The sequence below is a fragment of the Lissotriton vulgaris genome, chromosome 9, assembly GCF_964263255.1.
Source record: "Lissotriton vulgaris chromosome 9, aLisVul1.2, whole genome shotgun sequence".
Classification (NCBI taxonomy): Eukaryota; Metazoa; Chordata; class Amphibia; order Caudata; family Salamandridae; genus Lissotriton; species Lissotriton vulgaris.
Genome location: NC_141697.1, coordinates 791013877 through 791031251, shown reverse-complemented (window position 1 = coordinate 791031251; position 17375 = coordinate 791013877). Strand labels below are relative to the sequence as shown.

At 44.5% G+C, this 17375-nt stretch overlaps 1 protein-coding gene across 1 annotated transcript in view; it reads right to left on the bottom strand.

Annotated features, from left to right (window-relative positions):
• SLC29A2 (solute carrier family 29 member 2) overlaps positions 1 to 8236 on the bottom strand; it is an 81686-nt gene extending 73450 nt beyond the window's left edge. Inside the window, exons 1-2 of the mRNA XM_086938525.1 lie at positions 8115 to 8236; positions 1757 to 1899 (exon numbers count right to left, since the gene is read on the bottom strand). The gene's annotated coding sequence lies outside the window, so the exon portion shown is untranslated. The remainder of the gene's footprint in view (positions 1 to 1756; positions 1900 to 8114) is intronic.
• Positions 8237 to 17375: the final 9139 nt, after the last annotated feature.

Genomic DNA, 17375 nt, shown 5'->3' with positions numbered 1-17375 from the left:
TGGAGAACCGAGAGCAGGTGTTTAAATAAAGCGGCAAAACAACCAATTAATCTTGATTTATTTGTCTCTTATTATTATTTTAGATAATTTTATGATGTTGATTGAAAATACCGTGTCGAACAATTATAACAATGTATCCACGAGACCCACCCCCCCTTTTGCAATTAGCAGTTTGTTTTGTTGACCCTATTCTGTGCATTCTGTAGACGGTGAGGTTAGGAAGAGCGTGCAACAACTCCAGCGAGTACCTCTTAAAATACAGTTGCTTCAATCATAACAAGATGGCCGTAGCAGGGGCGTGTCTTAGGGTTCGCTCATCTCGCGCTAGTGTCTTTCTCCCTGGGTCAGGGGAGGGGGCGGAGCGGGGAGAGGTGCGACACGGCAGGCAGGGGAGGAGAGTAGGAGGAGGAGGGGGAGGAGAGTAGGAGGAGGAGGGGGGAGGAGAGTAGGCGAGGCACGGCCTAGCGGCCGTGCAATCAAGAAGTGAGGGGGCGGAGCTGGGGGAGGCTGTGAGAGAGAGTGGGCAAGGCAGGCGGCTGGGGGCTATTGTGCACGCGCTTTTAAGCTCAATGCGCATGCGCATTGAGCTTAAAAGTCACGGGCACTGCAAGGAATCGCCACGATTCCTTGCAAGTTAGTTAAAGAGTGGTTAAGCCCCCATAGTCTCGCAAGCTCGATGCGCATGCGCATCGACAGGCGAGACCTAAAAAACTTTAGCACCCAAAATGCCATACCCACCCTAAACCCGTAAAGTTCCTTACCACAAATGCACCCTCTAATTTTGTTTCCACTGTGTGCAGCAGTGTAAGGTCTCTGTGCACTGCCACCAAGGGTATATGCAGCAAGAAAATGTCCGTTTAGGTGAATGAAGCGTGAAGCTACCAAAATCAGTGGTCATTTGCCGCCACTCTAAACTTCTGTTTTACACCTAAAGCAAAAAAAAAATCTTTTTACAAACCTTTCTCCATGTAATAAAGAGTTAAAACAGTTTTGCAACATAGTGGCACACTCCTAAGACATGACCTGTTTTGTAGCACCTACATCCCAGTTAAAGAAAACAGGAATCAGAAGGTTGAACCATTACAAATATTACTGTAGAAAATGCATCCCAAGAGCCTTTCTCAAGAAGGTAAGATTGGTGGACATTGCGAGAGGTGCCACATCTTACAAATATGCCCTGACTCTGTAATGGAGGCCTAAATTAGCCAAGAGAACTTAAATAATGGAAGCTGGTCTGGAGCATGGAGTGCAGGGAGAGAAAGTTAGAAAAGAGGGGCCGGAGAAGTAAAGTGATAATTACAAGACACAGCATGAATTACGTTCGGGGGGGGGGGGGGGGGGGGGGGACATAGACTGGGTCACTCAGTAAAAAAAAATTTAAGAAAGAAAAGTATGTCTAACATAACTGCAACATAAAAGTAAAAATAGCTGAGCATAATTGAAAAATAAAGTATTGCATTTCTCAGAGCACTTAAATGCACAAGTGTATTTTGGGATTGACTAGATATTTGTTATAAGTGCATTGGGATAAGCCTGGATTATCTACCTCCCAAGTTTCTTGTAGCTACTAAGAAATAAAGTTATGTGATCAGAAAGGCATGCGTCAAAATAGCCCTGCACAGTAAACGTGGCACAAAACAGAACTGTATTTGAACAGAAATTATGCAAAACTTAAAAAGCGTTGCCTAGAATCAGCCTGACGGTTCTCTCTACCCAACGATGGAGACAACCATTCGCTGCAGCATCAAACACTCACCCCTAGGGACTGCCCTTTGCGGCTCCTGCAATCAGATACCCTCGTTGCTCTTCAGTGCAGTGTCCTCAGCCTGTCTCTAAACATTTGAAGCTTGAGCTTTCCGACTGTGTTTACTTTATTAGTCAAGAATCACGAAGGCAGCCCTAGAACAAGGTGAGAAGAAATATAAGGGGAAAGCACATTTAAATATGTTCTAGAGCTGCATTAATAACCCCCGGCTAATAGATAAAGTAAACAAAGACAGAAAAGTAATGTGAAACAACTCGAGAAAAACATAGGACATTTGAATTTCAAGGCTCGGACGCAATATGGGGCGGTATATACAAAACTCTCTGTTCCTAAGTAAAATGTTCCTGAGCCTGTAAAACAGCTTGATACAGCAAGTATTTGCTGAGAGGCTGTGATTGATAGTAAAACACACTCTCCTACAGAATGCTATTGCATGCCACCCCGTAAAACAGAACAAATGGCATAGGCTGGCCCCGCCTGCTCTGATGTCCATGACCCGCCTAGCATTCAAAGCGCCATGGAAGAAGAAATCTAATCTTTGCAATTGCATAGTGGAACCTTCCACTGTGATCTGTGCCTCTCCACGGGCAACCTAGTGAACTGCTGCTACTCATCCTGCTCTGCTGAAAAGAGAGTGGCCGAGCGCTGGGGAATGGTAGGGTGAGCGCGTGCCAGCGCTCACCCAGCACGGAACACTCCATACCACCCAAAAACCCATACCCCGCTTAACCCTAAAAACTCCTTAGCACCCAAAAATCCATACTCACTCTCAACTTCAAAAATTCCCTTACCACCCAAAAACCCATACCCACCCTAAACCGTAAAATACCCCTACCACCCAAAATCCCAATCCCTAAAAACTCCCTTGCCACCCAAAAACCCAAACCCACCCTAAACCCTAAAATTAGCCTTGCCACCCAAAAACCCGGACCCACCCTAAACCCTAAAAATTCCCTTAACACCCAAAAATCCATAACCACAGTAAACCCTCAAAATTCACTTGCCGCCCAAAACCCCATACCCACCATAAACCCTAAAACTACCCATGCCACTCAAACACGAAATCCCAAACTCAACCTAAAAATCCCTTGCCACACTAAACCCTAAAAATTCCCACAACCCCAAAAAAACATATACTCTTACCCACTCTAAACCCTAAAAAAAACCTTTTCCAAATATATATATATTTATATATATATATACTAAAATGTAAAAAACTCAATACTTAAAACACTTAACACTTACATGTATTTAACTTTAAAACTTTAACAACAAATATGCCTTTACCATTCATGCCTTTACAACAAAATTAGTTGTAATGGCATGCGTGGTAAAGGCATATGTGTGGTAAAATGTTGACAGCTAGTGTCACATGTGTGGTAAAGCCTGCATGGTAAAGACATGTGGGGTTCCGGCTCCGTTGTTAAGGCCGTTTCCCAACAGGAAGACAGTCAAACACCCCATAACGTTTGATTTGTCCATGTCACTGATATATCTGTGATGCCCAATATGGTTGTCTCCTTCTATTCAAACCACCACCCAGAGGAGGTGATTGGGATCATGTAACTCAACAAAAATGGATGCATATAATATTATCACATTTTGAATGCGTTCATAGCGATCTGATTTTCTTCCCCTAATGGTGAGTGTTTTAGGAAAATATATGACTTATGATATGATATTATATATGAGATTATAATATGTTACATAATTTATGTTTTTCTAGGATATATATCTACATATATATATATATCATACGCTGCACAGGAACTTCCAACTACATTTCTTCGGAAGCACAGCTGAGGGTGTGCATGCACAAACCAGCTCTTCCACCTGGAAAAACTTGAAGATCTGCCTTTGCAGTCATTCCTTGCTCATAAGAACGTTGTAATACAGACAGCGGGTCCAAAGGAGAAATAACCAGGCCAGACAGAGTAGGTCCATGCAGTGTGCACGGAGGTAGGCTTGGTGGGTTCGGAAGAGGGACAGGGCAGGCAGAACAGCTCCAGAGAAGGGCGAGCAGACCGGACCAGGGCGGGCAGATCCGGATCAGCAGATCCTCCTGAGCAGGGAGACGGCACGATAAACAATCAGAATGTAGTGTTCAGCTTTCGGGGTGCCAGGGGGTAACTCTAGTGTTCCGGGTGGGTGTGGGTTTTAGGGTGCCAGGGAGTAATTTTAAGGTTCAGGGTGAGTTAGGGATTGGGGTGCCAGGGGGATAATTTTAGGGTTCAGCGTGGGTATGGGTTTTGGGGTGCCAGGGGGGTAATTTTAGGGTTCAGGGCGGTATGGGTTTTGGGGTGCAAGGGGGCGGGGGAATTTTAGGGTTTAGGGAAGGTATGGGTTGTGGGGTGCCACTGGGACAATTTTAGGGGGCAGGGCGGGTATATGCTTTGGGGTGCCATTTTAGGGTTCAGGGTGGGTATGGGTTATGGGTGCCGGGAGGGGGGGGGGGGGGGGAATTTTAGGGTTCAGTGTGGGTATGAGTTTTGGGGGGGGCAGGGTTAATTTTAGGGTTCAGGGTGGGTATGGGTTCTGGGGTGCTAAGGGCGTAATTTTAGGGTTCATGGTGGGTATGAGTTTTGGGGGGACAGGGGTAATTTTAGAGTTCAGGGTGGGTAAGGGTTTTGGTGTGCTAGGGGGTAATTTTAGGGACCAGGGTTGGTATGGATTTTGGTGTGCCACAAAAGAAAGAGATGGATGTGACACAACAACCTGCTTCCTGCCCCCCCCTAACCCCACCCCCCGGAAAAATTTATGTGGACACCCATGCTTGTAACATCTTGAATTCATTGTATTTCCAAGTGCATTGTTGGTGACAAGGCGACCGCTCTATAAGCCTTTCATAGTGACTACATTTTCCTTCAAGGGTTCCCTGTCATGAACATTGATGACTTTACTGTTTACTAGGACTGTTGTTCTTGAGAGGAGTGTTATTTGACGAGTCTTTATGTGGGGGCTCTGGTGGAGCTAAACCCAGCTCTTGCCTACTTCTGATGAATTCCTAAGCATGTCTGCCCTATTTGCCTGGTCATTAAGATATCGAATCATTCCCTACCCTTTTCTCCATAATCAGAATCTAATGTATTTGTCTGTTAGAGTTATGGGGTCAGAGGTGATTGGATATAGGCTCCATACATGGTTAGGTGGTCACACAGTAAACCAGATGTCCAAGTAATGTGTAAATGCCATCATAACACTAAGATACCATTAACAGTCCATTAGACATGTTAGCAGTTATGCATTTTTCATTACATATAAATGAGGCTGTTATTTTTCTGTTTCTACTGATTTGTGTTCATAAATACAAAAAGAAAACAACCTGTTTTACTATGTGTATTTATTTTTCAAATGAATAATAGTGCCATGTGATATTTTGCTGTCTCGCCATGCTGTTAGTCATGTGAATATTGACAGTATTGGGAGTAAAAGAAATGAAACATAATTCCCAATAAAGTTCAAATAACTGCAGATGTGCCCATGTGCTGTTAGTTCTATACTAATGTTTTCAATAGCCATATACAATTTCTATATGGCTTACTTGGCACACTAAATCCTACAGGCATAGACTAAGTGTCCTTTAAGCTTTTAAATCAACGTGGTAATATACTTATTATAATTTCGTTTTCATCGCAGATCAAAAAGTGGGTGGAAATATTGATAAAATACACAAAGGAATATCAAACACAATACCATAGAACACATATTGGCTTCATAGCTTACTAAATATGTAATTGACAGGAACTACTGCTTAACCATGAACATTACTACCCACCTGTCAGTGCGCTTATATTCCAAAAGTGACAGTACAAGTCATGTCTTGCTGGGTACTTCTAATATCTACAGGAATTATGTCATACTAAAGTCTCAATCAGCCACTGAAGGGTGACATAACAATTAAAGAAGTGAGAAAGTTGGAATAAGATACATACCTATCACTATCAACTCACCTGCATTTGTACCAGTGGTTAATAGCATTTTTTTTAATGTATAGTGTATTCCTAAACAACTCTTGTTTTTCTCATCTCTACAGTTGCTGAGCAGCGCCTCCATGTGTCTGGGTTTCATAAGTGTGGTGATGACTATTAAGTGCCGGTTGCCGGTGCCGAGCACCGGCAACCAATTAAGTGCCAGCGTATCGCTCGGGAAAAGCGGCTCAAATTAAGCACTGCGCCAGTGTCACCCTCTTTTTACATATATTCAATGGCCTCGCTTCGCTCGCTTTTCAAAACTCTTTAAAATAGTGTTCATTCTCCATTTAACCCTCTTAAACTCTTCTAAATGACTAACTTCTCCAGCAGATTTGAGTCAAGAGGTTGACAGGTATGAAGATTTTCTGTCATTTTGTTTGTTTTCTTTTCACTTATGACTCTCAAATACTCAATTAAAACAATGCAAAACAAAGAAAGTGCAGCAATGGGTGAAGGGAATAGAAGACTGGGAAGTATGGAAGTTGTCTTGTTGGTAACTCATAATACTTACATGGAGTCACTTATCAGTAAGCTGTTATTGCTGACCAGTTAGAAAGCGATACATGCACGTGTCTGGCATAAGGGGATGGATTTTTCTTAAAGGTAACAAATTCAGCAATATTTATATAAAGAGAGAAATTGCAACAGAGTAACTACAGGACGGGAGAATTGAGAAGAAACAAAATTGCGTTTTCATTTTTCCGAAGAAATCTAGTTCTTTATTAAACATCCGTCGGCATTGCCTACGTAACGTTTGTTCTTGTGATGGAGTGTCTGCCTTTTATTGCAATTGTATACTTCTATTTGTATTTTGTACATTTTTGTAACCTGCACCAATTTCAATTTTTTTCTCCTGTAATGCACCGATTGCTACCTCATGTATTTTGGTTGCTCACTAGTGTCACTTTTGTTCCATGTAACCTATTGTCTGCATTTGTATTTTGTTCCTGTATGTCATTTTTGGTCCTTTTGTGAAGCGCTCTGACACCTTCGGGTAAGGTCCGCGCTATATAAAATTGCATAAATAAATAAATAAATAAACGCCCCACGCTGGTGCTGGAAACCAGGGTTCGAACCATAAGGTCGCGTCCACTTCCTGTGATTCTGGACAAATCACTTAATCTCCCCGTGCCTGAATGTGTAATGTAAATACGTTGCTCACATATAGCGCTCCAATACCTCCATGTCGAGTTCGCGCTATATAATATATGCAACAAAAAAAAACAACATTCATCCTGCATTGTAGTCCCCATCGTTTACAAATGGCCGCCACGCTTCTCGCAGCGCGCGGGACTGCAAGGCCGCGCTTGCGCACACAGTTCGCCCGCTCGCGCTGCCCGCTTTTTTGGTCCACTTTCTTTTATTTTTACTGAGTCTAGAAGGAGGAGGTGGTTAAATTGTTAAGAGGCTCGCTGTTCGTGCTATGCTATCTCTAATCCATTTGTCCAGTTAACAAGCGGTCAGCACAGGATAGGACTCTAGGAGAGGAGCGCTGCACTTTAATATCGCGCCCGACGATCCGAGGGAAAGGGGCGGAGCATCTCTAGCGCCAACATTTAAAGATACTCCGAAGTGGAAATGAGAACACAACGGACTAGAAATATTCTTGTTTTATTCCATACGAAAACGGGTCCACAGGAAGACAGGACAAAGCGAAGGAAACGCGATGACAGCCCTGGAACATTCCACATCTGGTTTTACATCTTACTCATTCTATTCTGGAACATCACCTAAACTGCTGTTCCATTAAGGTTACCTACCGCATTGGTACAACATCACTGTGTTTTCATTTTCCATACGTCGGGTTTTATCTGAAAATGAAATACTATTTTTTAAAAAACGTTATAACTTTAGCTTGATTATGGTGGGGTGTGTGCGCGCGCCCTGGAGGTGGGTAATAGGGGCGCGTTACACTGAATATTGAACCGGCAGCTCTTAGCGCTAGTTGACGCTTGCTAAAATTCATGTCTTAACTAGTCTGTGTTATTACCCCTATTTCGGCTGCCTGTCTTTCAGGGTACTAATTTCGCTCTTCCTTCAAAACAAGTTCGGTCTCAGAGCAAGCTTTCCTTTCAATATACACGTTCCGATACGGGGCTAATTTTAAAGTACGATATGTTAATAACGCATCCTAACAATTACTCCCTATGTCTCATGATATGATGTTTTCCATTTGTGATCTCGGTGCCCAGTGCTGTAGAACTGCGTGCGTTAAGATGTGCAATCCATCACATGTTCAGTGTTCGATGCGAGTGCACGCATTGCATGACTGCCAGTCCCCGAACCTCCTTAACTCAATCCTTGTATCACTTCAGAAACACGACTAGAGCACATCACAATTAAGAGCTCAAAATAATTCGATGTATGTTGACCCTTACCTGCGCCCTTGGACAGCGACCCGACACCAATGACCTCTTTCTTCGCCCCTTAAACCTACACAATTGGCTCTAGAGAAATAAGGCTGCCCGCGCTGAGAGAGGGAAGCGCTTTGAATACCCCGCCAAAATATTTTATTTAGTGCGGGGAGGAGGTGTGACGCTATAAGTGACACATCGGAGGGAAGGGATTGGGTGTTGGGCGCACACACCCTCTATTGTACCACCAGGCGGGAAAAAGATGCCACCCACTCACTTATTTTCTATTCATGTGACTTCCCCCGCCCCCCCCCCCCCCTTTCCAACTGTCACTTCGGTTACCTGGAGGAGTTTCCCACACGCACAAACTGCATGCGACTGTTAGCACTGTCGGGGCCACACATGCAGATGTTTGAGAAAGAGGTTCTGGCAACACTGATAGTACAGCACGTAGCTGCTGTCATCGGAGTGACACGCACCGACTGTCGTAGAGTGAGCACATTTCCTGGGACAGTCGTGAACGTCTGCCTGCCAATGGGCCGTTGTATGCAGTGCTTGAACCCTCGACCTTGTCTTTCGCTTTTGCTTTTTTTCTTTCCATGGAATCGGTTTTGTCGAAGCGTTCCCCAGGCTTTAAAGTGTGCCTATGAGGCATTGAGAGGCGAGGGAAGTGACTGTACAGCAGGGGAACTTATAGAAGTCGGAAAGCCCCTTGTCTCTGCGCCAATGACTGAGGATGACTGGACTGCATTGGCTGCAGATACAAGCATTTGCAATTCAGTACAATGGGCGTAGGATTTGTGGGGGACGCTGGGGATTTTGGAGTGGGGAGACAAGGGGACAAAATAATTTCCCCTCTCCCTTCTGTTATTCGCAGGGCCATTAGCGCGCGAAAGCGCTACCTAATGGCCCTGCACTTGTCCTGCCTGGAGTCAAAGAGTCCGCAGGCCCTTTGCCCTTTGTTATGCTGCATGAAGGCTCAGTGTTCTTGGAAGGGCAGAGAAGGAAAAGAAATCTGTCTCTTTTCCTTCATGCCCAGAGAAGGCAAGGACAGTGTCCACTTCTCCTGATCTGCCTCTGGCAGCTGCCCCCTCTCTCTCTTTATTCCTCCATCTCTTTCTGTTTGTCTCGCTCGCTCCTCCTTACCTGCTGATTTCAAGAGACAGCTCTTGTACTCTCTCTTGCATACATGCCAACATTTCAGGAGAGCAAAGTGGGAGATTAAAAAAAAATCAGGAGAATGGGACTTTGAATCGGGTTACTGGCATGTATGGGCTTTGGAGGTGTGCTGCTGTAGGATCGGACATTTGAAACGTAAATGCACGTTTTTTTCTTACCAGAAGCATGGAGCATAAGGCAGGCAGAGAGGGTGATGCAAGTGTTAGGCACTGGCCTGGCAGGTTGTTGGCAGTGCATGCACCCCCCACCCCCCTGTGGCAGCCCGGGCTGAAACAGCCCCCCCCAGTACTTCGCAGGTCTTTAAAAGACGATTCCCTTGTTAATGACGCTTTGTTGGTTTTTCACCCCTTCGAGAGCCCCTGCATCGCCACTCTTTGTTGGAAGAATTAGTACTTTACACAATACCAAGGCCTGTCTGCTGAAACCCCCGAGGAATCGGGTTTTTGCTTGTAGGAATCGGGAGGCGGGAGACTAGCCTTCAAATCGGTAGTCTCACGCCTGAATCGGGAGGGTTGGCATGTCTGCCCTTGTCTCGCTTTTTCTTTATTTGTTTCCATGTGAAATGGATCCAAAAAAGGTGGAACACTTTGGCTGGATTGGTCCTAATTTTTTGACCGTTTTCTATTCAAAATAAAAACCTCAGGACGTCGAGAAAAATAATTAAATACCTAAATAAAGCAATACAGAGTGGTCAGCAGACAGGCCAGATTGTTATTTACACCCACACACTTTAGCACCACTTTACAGAGTTTGCCAGTTAAGGCACTACTTTCTTTGAACAGCATTGTTTTCCCAGGGTGGGGAAGTGCACCATTCCTAAAGGGACTACAATACCTGGTTGATGTGTGGAGTGGAAACGTTTAATATGTTCGTTTTCAACTGTTTTAATTATTTTAGCTTATAAAATGTGGCCCTGTGTTAGTTGATGTGTTCTTTTTTTAAACCAAACTGCTTACATTTTGTAACAATATTAGCAATGGACATGTGAACAGTAATCAGTAACAACTTGGTTACCTTAACAGTTTTAAACTCATTATTCAGACATCAGGAATTAATTTTGCCTGAAAAGTTCAAAATATGGCTACAGGACCAGGAAGGGACCCGTTCCTGGTACTGGCGGTCAGAAAGTCCAACCGCCACGCACCTGACGGGCTCCTTGAGCCCGCCAGTGCAGCGGAGGGGCTCATGGTTCCTACAATGCTGGTGGTGCCTTCCAGGCACTGCGCTAGAGATTACGATGTCCCTTACTTGCCAGCCTATCCATGGCGGTTCGCCCGCCATGGAAAAGCTGTCGGAAAGGGACTTTGGGGGCCCGTAGCAGGCTCCTTTGCCCCCAGACCTGGGGGGCATCTATGATGCCCCCCTACATATCACTGCACCATGTGGCAGGAACCACATTGTGCCTGCCACGTAGTGCAGTGATATATGTAACATGTCCCTATTTTATATTGTGGCGGATGATGCAGCCATCAGCACCTGCTGTAGTGGCGGTCACACTGTAATGCATATCGTGGGGCCGCCACCTTGAAGGCTAGCAGTCCCATTCCCCGATTCAATAGCGGATAGACTGAAGTCTGTCTGCCATCGTAAGCGACCCCTAAGTTTGCAAACTTCTTGGTCTCTGCTTCATGCACAAACACTTTTAACATGTGCAGCCTGCTTTCGGGCCACTGGAGTTATGCAGCAATGGTGGCCAAAATGATGTCGCAGTGTTGACTAAATTATGCAACAATAAAAAGACTGCAGCGTAATGCTATGCATTTTATGATTCTTTATTATTTTTACATATTTATACACACTAACAGCTTCTGCAAAGCTTTTGCCTCAATAGTACCTGTGTAACATACAAATGCAGCAGTGGGAAAGGTGGCCAGTCAACCTTTGCAAAGGACCCTATACTTCACAGCAACATAAGTCGCATTTCTTTTAGTAATTTTTGATCCGTTTGAGCTACAAAATTGTTTTGGGTGAAATTGTTAGATTATGCAGCAGATGATGTATTATGTGGCAAATATGATACAGCCATAGTTAAGTGGAAAACATTTTTCCACTTAACTTAATTTTGCCCCAACATTGAAGTTGATCAATTTGTAAGTTCCCCAGCAGTCCTGCAACACAGGGCTGATGTTAAACTGACCTCAGGCTTCAGCAGTGCACACATGCAAGCTCAGAAAGGGCTTTTGGCCTCTAAACTGCCATGCCCTATTGTATTCTAGGGACTTAAAGGTAGTTATAACCCCCCTGCCCTATTATGTACCAGGGCCTTATAGGAGGGGTCATGCCAATCATGGGGGTACCCTAACCCACAGTGCACCCTAGTGTATGTAGGTGTGTGCAGTGCACCCTAGTGTATGTAGGTGTTTTAACTATTTTTAAGTGTCTCTTTCAGAATAAGGGTCTCTTTCAGAATAGCACTGGCCTGGCCCTGGGTCTGTTTAGGCAGAGGCCAGGGTCAGTCAGTCAGGTACCACCAGTACCAGTCAGCAAAAGGTTGGGGAGTGCCCAGGGCACAGGTTGGCCTTGCAACACTAGAGAAGCACAAACTTAAAACACAACACAATGGTTGGGGGGTTCTCATTAATAATCAGAATTGATTTCTATCCTAATGAACCTATTTTCCAACATTAGGATAAAGTAAGACTGGGGAAAAATCATAACGTTCTAATCTATATATACATTGAAGTGTTCATGCAGCTCTTTGATGACGGTTAATAGCTCACTGTTCAATGTTAGAACTTAAACTTATAAACTGCAAATACCAAAAAAATCTCTCAGACAAAAGCAGTAACTCACTGACCTATTTACATGATATGCATTTTGTGATCTGCTTGGTAGAAGTTATTTGCAGCAGGCATATTACCCCACTGTGGCTACCTTACCATGAGTCAATACTTCCACTAGACAAACCTCCGATCTCTATCATCAAAGAACATTAATGAACAAAGTTATCTGCACATTTTTATTGTTGCCTGAAAATTGCTGGAGACCAGGAATGCTGCAGCAGGTACTTTTCAAACCATAATGCACTTGGAAACATGACGCCCCCACCCTAAGTCAGCGACCTTTGTTTGCTTGGTGCATGAAGATGCAAGATTCATACACTTTTTTTAACATTTGGTCTGATTACTATATGAATGTAAATAACAATAAAGCTTAATGCAAACTGTAACTACATGCCTGCTTTTCTCAATATTTCACTTCGAAAGTATGCAATCGTATTTGTTTAACGGGCAGTGATTTGTATAGGTCACTGGAAAGTCCACAAGGTTGTCTCTGTCCCCCCCAGAATTTTAGTATCTCCGTTGCCCCTGTTCAGTAGGTCTCACATTTGCGAGCGTTTGAGCTAGTGGCATTGTAAATGACAATGCCTTTTATGTATGTGTTGGTTTTCAAACAGATAAATAAAAGGCATTGTAATTTAGAATGGCTTACACTCTCAAATGCAAGACCTATTGCATTGCAAATGCACTCAGAGCCGTGCTATCAAAATACAAAAAAAAGCGTTAGGAGAGAGTGTGTCCTGCCTGCAATAGCAAGCAGGACAAAGCTGTTTGAGAAAATAGGGCTTGGAGGCTGTAATTAAAGCCTACAGAGTAACAATACACGTAACAGGGGATGTCCTCATGGAAGGTTACAAAATAAGGCAAAGCGGTACTAACAAGCAGTGGCGTCACTAGGGTTAGTGTCACCCGGTGCGGGTAACTCATGGTGACACCCCCTCACAACTTACCGGATGGACCATCTCACCCTCTGCCTGCACCTTGTCCCCTCTGCCTGCACCATCTCCCCTCCATCTGCACCATCTCTCCCTTAGCCTGCACCATCTCTCCCTTAGCCTGCACCATCTCACCCTCTGCCTGCACCATCTCCCCTCTGCCTGCACCATCTCCCCTCTGCCTGCACCATCTCTCCCTTTGTCCACACCATCTCTCCCTCTGCCTGCACCATCTCTCCCTCTGCCTGTACCATTTCCCCTCCGCTTGCACCATCTCCCCTCCGCCTGCACCATCTCTCCCTCTGCCTGCACCATCTCTCCCTCCGCCTGCACCATCTCTCCCTCCACCTGCACCATCTCTCCCTCTGCCTGCGCCATCTCCCCCTCTGCCTGCTCCATCTCCCTCTGCCTGCACCATCTCCCCTCTGCCTGCACCATCTCTCCCTCTGCCTGCACCATCTCCCCCTCTGCCTGCACCATCTCCCTCTCTGCCTGCACCATCTCACCCTCTGCCTGCACCATCCTTCACTCTGCCTGCCTGCACCACCTCACACTCTGCCTGCACCATCCCTCCCTCTGCCTGCACCATCCCTCCCCCTGCCTGCACCATCTCACGCTCTGCCTGCACCATCTTCCCTCTGCCTGCACCATCTCACCCTTTGCCTGCACCATCTCAACCTCTGCCTGCTCCATCTCCCCTCCGCCTACACCATCTCCCTCTCTGCCTGCACCGTCCCTCCCCCTCCGCCTGCACCCCCTCCCCCGCCTGCAGCTCTTTTAACCCTTTCCTCGTCACCTTCTCCACCCTGCCCCCCCCCCATGGTTTCCCCCTCACAGTCCTCGGCTCTTCACAAAGTGGCTGAAATAAATTAATGAAATGTGCTTGGCATTCGTGCAGTGGCAGTAAAACAATATGAAACTGCTGCCTACGTTCTCACAGGCAGAACAGACAAGATTGCCCTTACAAGTTGCCAGTATTGACTCATTGGCAGTGGAGTGAATGTTAAAAACGAACATCACTTTGCCTGACGCGCAAAATATATTTGCACCCTCAACTTTCATATATTAACATTTTTTCGTCAACATGACAGTTATTTTGGGGACTTTTTCTTGTATATAAGATAATAAAGCAGACTTACAGAATGCGTCCTACACTAGCCAACACACCGACATGAATACTTTATACCAGTGAGCGTTGGTTCTGCGCTCCGCTTTGCTTATGAGGTCAGGCTTCAGTGGGTTGTGGCCCTTATAAAGCATTTATTTAGCAGAGAGTGCATTTTTTTGCCGAATAAAATCCATGCTCTGTTGCGCTATATTCAATTTTTCCAAACAAATATTCTGCGCACGTTCCCTTGCACGCAGATAACAAATGGTGCGTCATTCCACCATTTTATATGCTCATTTATGCATTTCTAAGATGTCAAAAAGGTGTTGCATTTTTAATAAGAGAGATGTGTTCATGAGTATGAACGCATTATTCGTGCATGCAACACTGAGAGGATACGTTTAAATAGACACAATAGACACACTCGCCCTCACCTTCGAGAAGAGCTGTGTACATTTACATAGCGTAACCAGATGGTGTCACCCCATGTGAGGGTGTCACCGGGTGCGGTCCGCAACCCCCTAGTGACGACACTGCTAACAAGGGACTACTAAGCGTATTGACCAATGACATGCCACAGTTTACAGTGGACAGTGAAACAAGCCAATAAAAGATGTAGATAGAGAGTGAGCGGAACTTCAAGTTTGTACCTGAATACAGCATGCCTCGCAGAGCTACGCATGCGCTGCCCAGGCTCGACCTAAATACAGTAGCCTGAGGTACAATGGCCTGCTCTCATAGAGGAATGAACCACTGAGATGTTGCTATCTGTAGTATACAGCTAGGATAGTGGCATCGGATGTCTGAGGAGCTCCTGGACCCCGATTATGGCTGCATTTTACTTTTAAACTGTGGATAGAGGGCTCATAATTGATTATATTAGGGCCTTTAGACTACTCGCAGTGTTACTGATAGACTGAGGTGGCGTCTGCTTGCCCCAGGACTGGCTTTAGCATTGGTGGTGTCCAATGCAACAGTCTTTGTAGCCCTCCCACACAAATGACTTCGTTCTCCATGGATGCCATCTCTTCCACACTCCCATCGGGGCGCCTCATCTCGCCTTAGCTTCCTTTCTCATTTAATGTGTTTTACAGCGCTACTCACTGCAATGTAGGGTGTCCCAGCACTTAACATCATACACGCATATTAGTCAAAGACAATGAATGGCACAACTGTGGGAAGTTCCTAACCCAATCCTTATTTTCTTTGATTTAACAAATGTACAGAAGGTAGATCTGGAAAGTACCCTACTCAGAATTTGTGTTCAGCAAACAGTATAAGTACGTGTGTACATGCATTAAACTGTAGTGGAATTCAACTACTCACTGAAACATTCACACCAGCAGTCTTGCCTAGAGCCTGCTTTCACATTCAAGTGTACAGTGTTAAAAACAGGCCTGGACTCGTGCACTGGTACAGTCTTGGTACATATGTCACAATTAGCCATAAGCATATGTAGTGCAGAAGAGTCAAAACGAACTTCCAAGCACTGCAGATTAAAGTAGGCTGGAAAATCTAATGAGGAGAGAGTCACTTTCAGCGCTTTCCTAAACTCCATCAACTTACGTTGAGGTTTCTCAGACCTCTGAGCAAATGTACAGGTACACACCGATTTACAAGCAGACATACAGTGCACTCGTAGTCTCCTCAAGCAGGCATACAGACTTAGGTCTCACGAACACAGATATCGATTTACATATCCACATAGTCACACAAACACAACGATATATGTGATACCTGAACATGCGGCCACATCGTAACACACTCAACCACACATCTACCAACATGCATACTTCCACTTCTGCAAAGAAGCATACTTACACACATGCATACTTATACTTCTACAAACATGCATACGTACACACCAACAAACATGTACAGATAAAGCTGAGAGCTTTACATGAAAAGACAAGATTTCCCTTCGTCTAATTAAACGCAGGTATGACAACTCCGATAAACAGATGTTGAGCTGAAGCTAGGCCTAGCAACAACGCCCCACACTAGGGGGCTGCAGCAGGCCACTCAAATTATGCAGCAGAAGAGGATCACAATATGTGGTGGGTATGACTAGATTATGTGGCAAGAAGAGGCAAATTATCTGGCATAATGCAGCACCTGTTGTGAGATCACTATTTAATTATTTCGACCATTTTTTTCTCCATGTAAATACAGCCTGAGCAAAGGTTTCAACTCACTAGTGGCAGTTAAATCCTCAAAAACGCAATCTGTAAATTAAAGGTGTGCAGTGTACCTTTGCAGTGGTCCTACCACGGCATAGCTACACATGTGACAGTGTTTCTAATAAAGATTGATCTGTTTGGGTTAGAAAGTATTTTTGTTTATAAAAAAAACGAACAAAATACAGCAGATGAAGCATTATTTGGCAAGTACGCCAAATTCATAATTATGCGTAAGGAGTTGAAGCCGCCTAATCGTATAAATCCAGTGTCCCTGGTAATGATGACGTTTTTCATTTTTGTTTTAGCTGGTCATTGGTATATTGTGTCATGTTTTAGTCGGCAAACTGCTGTAGGAAACCTACAATTTGTTATGTTTGGTTGACCCTCAGTGAATAATGACTTGGTATACATTTTGTATCAAAGCTTCACTAAGGTAAGACAAAGTGACACAATATAAACTCATTGACTAGCCATTCCTTCTCACTAACTGGTAGTTGTGTAGAGGGTCATAACAATCGCCGAGCAAGCCAATAAGTCTGTCTTTCTAATTAAGAAGAGCTTTTGCATGTTATCAAACTATGTCTCCTTCGAATTCACTAGTGGACGTATATTTTTAGTGCTAATATTTAATGCTCATGTAATGCTCTTAAAGGAAAGGTATACAAAAATATTAAATCTAATAAATTAGGGGTTCACCATAAAAGAATATACTTAAATTATGTGCATAATTAGATTGTCAATTTTCAGCAGCACTGGTATACCTGATAGGACTATACTGTCATTACTAGTAAATAATGTCAGAAGCAGTTCTCCCAGTGTGGTCTGCTGGCCCACCCCAGGCTCAACTAATTACAGAACAGCGGCCACGCTGCACAGTGTTGAAGTAATATCATTCAGTGCATAGGAGTAACATCATACAGTGCGGGTCCATTATCTCTCAGCACTAGTTCAATATACCTCCCTATGAGCAGGTCAATAGCCACAACCCTAGCCGCTCTCCATCCCTAGCCGCAGGCTCAGTTTGGTGAGTGCCTAAACTTCTTGTTTCCCATTTAAAGCACTGTTTAAAGCCTTCCAGTTTCTATGGATGTACCCTGGCTTTA